The sequence below is a fragment of the Rhea americana genome, unplaced genomic scaffold (genome assembly GCF_003343005.1).
Source record: "Rhea americana isolate MKP2758 unplaced genomic scaffold, rheAme1 scaffold_27, whole genome shotgun sequence".
In the NCBI taxonomy this organism is placed as follows: Eukaryota; Metazoa; Chordata; class Aves; order Rheiformes; family Rheidae; genus Rhea; species Rhea americana.
This window is the reverse complement of record NW_028186390.1, coordinates 1,136,511-1,141,800: the sequence shown is the minus strand read 5'-3', so window position 1 is coordinate 1,141,800 and position 5,290 is coordinate 1,136,511.

Here is a 5,290-nt window from a genome sequence, read left to right as displayed (position 1 = left end):
ACCTCTCCCTGCAGCGTCACTGCTCCTGCTCGGTCCCAGGCAACCGGCGCGCTCGCGTAAACAGAGCCCGAGCAGCAAAACGCGGCGGCCACGCGGTCGGCCGCCGCCGCCGTCGGGAAGGAGCTTTGCTTTTTCTCCGCGTGCGTCCCCGCCAGGCGCTGGCATTCCCAGGACCAGCCCTGGTTCAAATAAAACGCTGTTACGAAGAAAAGCAGCGCTCGGGGGTTACTAGCAAGAGGGTACAAGCTCCTCGGAACAAGCAATTTCAGCCTAGTTAAAAATTTAAAATGTTAGGATTTGGAGGATTTTTTTGCAGGGATTCAGTTAGTGTCTTATATGCGCATATATACATCTAGGGGCTGCAAGTGCAGCATTCAGCAAACATSTTCCCTGAATTATTCTTTCGTGCTACTTTGTGACAGGTAGGATTTGTCATATATTATAGGTACCTCCCTTTTTTTCTTGGATTTCAGTGCAGTTTTATAATAGCTTAGAAGCAACAGTAGATCTGGGGAGTTTTGCTCATTCCTAACCCTTCAGTCTTTTAGAAGGGAGGTCACAAGCATGACTAGAGAAATTTTAGGACAATTTATCTTCTTCCAAAGACAACCGTGTTTGGGTATTGCCTGTGACCTAAYGGCTGGCAACGTTAGTCCAGTATCATCATATTATAGGCTGGGGATGGTCTGACAAGCTATTTTCACTTGTCACATYCACTCACAGTGACTGCGCTTTGATGTCGGACAGCACCGGTGGGAAGGAGATTGAGGGTGGATCGAGGAAAACGCCCATTCCTAGCAGGTGATATTACGGGATCATCCTGGGTGTCTGTGATAGGAGGGAACATACCGTGGCTGGAAGGGAGTAGGTGGACATATCTGGCAGGACACCTCAGAATACCGAGAAATGGGCAAAAGTAGATGTTTCACATGAGAGAAGAAAGGTGCATCCAACCACTCCCCCCTGCCCAAGAAGTGCAAGGACCTAAAGCCACCGTGCAAACCAGAGAAGGGTTTTCAAGGCACCTGCCTYGTCCAGGGCAGGACAAGGTCCCACCTGGGTCTTGCTGCACGCAGTGAGGAGAGGGTCGAGCCAGGTCCAGGCAGCCCTGGCCAAGATAAGCCCACCTCGTTCAAGCCCTGGGAGCACCCTGCAGAGCATTGGTGCCTGCTGGAGGGTCTCGTGCTTGCAAGGAAATAACACGCGCTCAGGTTACATAGCAATTACTGCGTGCGATTTCCGGTGAGGCCGTAAATGAGAAGGGGAACAACCTTTCCRGGCACAGAGGTGCACAAGCGGGGCACAACCGTGCACTGGGTGGGAATGTCCAACACGCAGTTTCTGCCTTACTCCGCGTCGGCTCCGGCTCCTCCATGCCCTGCTACGTGGTCGTATCGCGGTTTTCCACCAGAGGGAGAGATAGGATCGTTTGTTTGATTTCAGATACACTCGTCCTGTTTAGAATCACTGGAATTAATGAGAAATTAAAAAAAAATGCAGTATTATCGATCCCTGTATTCAGGGATGACACTTTTACTGGGTATGATTGAGCACGGTTTAGGAGGGGGCCCCATCTAGCTACTCATGTGGCTCATTCAGAAGTTTTAATATTGGCCTCATCAAAGCACTATAGCAGTCAAGAAAAAGATTTTTAAAAGCCTTGGGATGTTTCAGGTTTTTTTTGTTTTCACTTTTTTAATCAGTCCAAGTTTCAAAATTGTCTCTGTCCTACGGCCCTGATCCCACAAACGCATTAGCGCATTCTTGCTTTTAAGCGTTATACCCAACACGAATGCTCACGTGTTTAAGGCTAACCATGTTTACGCTGGTCAAATGAGTATTACTGCTCCAATTTGGTATGCACTGGCGCCAAAGGAGAGCTGGCCTGTGGTAGGCTTCTGGTCTCTAGTCCCTAGGTGGACCTTTTCCCCCATCTTTGCAGCTCCAGTGTCCAGTAACTGGGACCTGTGCCCGGCCAGCACGTAGATGACGCTAGCTTTCCTGCTTCCCACCATTCCAGCTTGTGGATGAAGAATAGGAAAACCTCAGTAAATGCCATGCTGGTGCACAGAGGCGAAGCAGGTTAGGAGTTTGCACGCACGCGCCGCTGTCTGCGGTCTGGGAGTATCGCCGTGTTTGCTAACGCTCCTGCCAGCGTCCGCGGAGGAGGGTGCCCTGCACGTCTTTGCTTTGGCCGGCAGCGAGGCTGCACACGTGGGTACGAGGCCTTCAGTACTGCAGGAAGTTCAGCTAGCCCAGACTCCTCGACTCTTCAAAACAGGAACTAAATTAAGATTTGCAGCATTCCATGAATAACGCAGCACAAAAAGTTACAAAGAGAATGCGGGCATAAAAAAGGATCATGTTCTTAAGTAACCACATGCCCTGCAGCGAAAACCTTTCGAATGTACTGAAAACAAAAATCTACATATAATGAAAGTGCAAATGCTAAATTGCTGGACAACACCGTTACATTAGCTCTTGCAATGTAACTTCCCCCTAGAGCTAGGCTCRTGTAGACAGCTGTGTTACCAAACGCGCTGTTCAGGTACTGTTTAAAAGATCAATGGATTCTGCAGGCAGAAATTAATTCCCGTTGTTGTGGCTAACATACGATTGAACCGGAGATTTCCGAAGTGGAACAAAATAGCGCGTGGTTATCGGTGAGGAAAAGAACGATTCCCTCGTGCCGCCCGAGCAAAGCGGGAGGAAAGCGGAGCTGCAGCTCGTGCACCGGCCACCTAAATCCGTTCAGGTGGCACTGAGAACAGCCGGGAACGCGGTGACCACATTGGTTTACACTGAGTTAACCTGCCCCGATTTCAGACACCTAAGAGTTTTAAACGAGGAGTCATGCATCTTCTAATCCTACAGCGGCAACGAAGAGTCCTTCGGCGTCAGGGAAAAGAGCTTTAGGACGAGAGCAGTCGCGAAGCGCCCGRTGCAGATTCCCGCGCACGTCGGCGCAGACGCCGTCACCGGTGTGCCCTGCGGCGAGCTGGGGCCCTGGCCGCTCGCGGTCCCCATTTGCTCGCTGCTGAACCGCCGAGCTCCTGAAGGTGACCGCCTACCTGTCGAGAGCATCGCCAGCATCTCAAGCCAGAGGCGTAGGGAATTAATTCAGGTGTAGTGGCAAGGATCCGGCGCACTTTTGAGACAAGTTCAATTTGTAACGTTATAAAYAGAACCAGAACTTTTATGTACATGTATCACTTTGGTAAAACAGCACCTTTGAGAGAGGTTCTGTAATTTCACCTCTAGCAGGGTGCACGTTGCTCCTCAGCTTAAATCTCCCTCGCCCACCTCCCCTCGAGACAACCTCACCCATCAGCTTGAAATTGTTGATGTGCCTGATTGCACAAACCCGTCCAGCCTCTTCTMTAGGAGACGTTCCACAAATAACTTTCATTATATATATGATGCGTTTCTGAGGCTGCTGTCGGCAGAGAGAAGATGTAACGCTTCTGCAGCCTGGCTGGGTGCTGAGGAGGCACGTGACTGCGCAAAGCGGCCCGTTATGTTGAAGGACAGCAGAAGTCTGGGTTGGAGACAGGTTTGGCAGATGCCGGGGTGGCTCCTGCTTTGGGGACAGCAGGGTCCATCCCCACTAGAAACACGTAAGCATCACTAAAATCTTTCTTGGCCGTTCTGTCTTAATAGCGATGGGCAGAGGGTGGATGACACGGCAGAGTGACGTGTGACGGGGAGGTAACGGTCGGGACGGCCTTGGGCTTGTGTCGCTGGGTTCAGGTTTAATACCAGAATTTTAAAGAAAAAAATATTTGAGTTCTTACTGCTTAGGCAAAGGGAGAAAGACTTTTTCAACTCATGTAAAGTGTGTTGGGAGATTACATCAAAATCCTCTCCAAGGTCACAAAAAGGCAGTTTTCATTTCGTTTCACTGCAAAATTTACCCACTTGGTCCGTTTCTTCTTGTTTAGCTAAGACAAGCCCCGGGGTCATTCTGAACTTCAGTTACATTAAAATAACWCAGTAAGAGGTCCTTTGATTTTGATAATTTACAATACCAGCTATTGAAACGAGCTTTGTGATTAATTTGGGAAATAAACAAAAYGACACTGCTGCCCCGGTCTTCCCTGGGCAGAGGACAATTCGCTTTCTGTTTAATAGCTGCAATAGCTCAAGACACCAGCTTGGCCGACAATAATTACACTTTCTCCGGGATTTATTGAGGTTCAGGCCTCCAGCTGCCCGCTGGGAACAYCTCAGTTACGCATGAACCGCCTCGGCCCACTTAGGCAGAAGAAAAGCAGGGGGCTGCAGACACTTGTAACGCCGAGCAAGTTTCTGTAGATAACTTATTTACTTATTTATTTTACTAGCATATGAGCATGTTACGGATTTCTCGCGCACGTGTGCTCCTGTCCTGGAGCCACTGGAGCGGATTTCACGGGCGATGCACAAGCTCGTGGAAACAGGCACGGGACAACTTGGGCTGAGCGTGACGGAGGGCCATTTCCAATGGCCATTTTTTCTCTCTTCCAACAGACAACAACTAAATAGTCTCATTTTTTGATTATTATCTTCACAGCGACTAAGCTACRGGGTTCCTTTGTATGGGATTGTTCTCCTGTATTTGGGCACGTGCGTTGAGATCCCAACCAGCTAAAAGCATTAGAGCCACCGCAGACAGACGAGTTCACACAGCATGTAGGATAGGGCACAAATTCACATTTAGGAGACTTCTTATGCCAAATCACTTTAGAAAGCAAAGATTTAGATTCTCGTGTTGCTGTGAGCACATAGGGTAATACAAAAGCCGTTATGAGCCATGCAATATCTYATGTCAGCTTTGGACATGGGAAGCTATGTTATGGGGATGGCAATGGAGGGAAGAAAATTGACATTTAGTTATCTGGGTAGCACACAGCATTTTTTTGTTCCTCATAACAGAATTCTACAATAATCTTAAGTGCTGCAGACCTTTGCCTGCTCAACTACCAAACACACCAAAATTACAAGTAAGTCACAGTGGGAAACAAAATGAGCTYCCTTCTGCTTCAAATTAGATGGAGAATTACAGGCTGGACAAGAAACACCCGTAGCACAGTAGGACTCGTTTGACTTTAATGGGGAAACGATTGCACAGGTTAATATATCCCCTTGCCAGAAAACTGGAAATTTGTCTCCAAAGGGCAAAGGCCTTCAGGATGCGTCCTGATCTGCTGTGATTCGATCGGAGCCTTTGCCAATGATTTACCACGGCATTTGAGGGACCGGTGGGCTCCACGCATCTTCCCTTAGTGTTGACACCAAGGGGTCCCGAAGC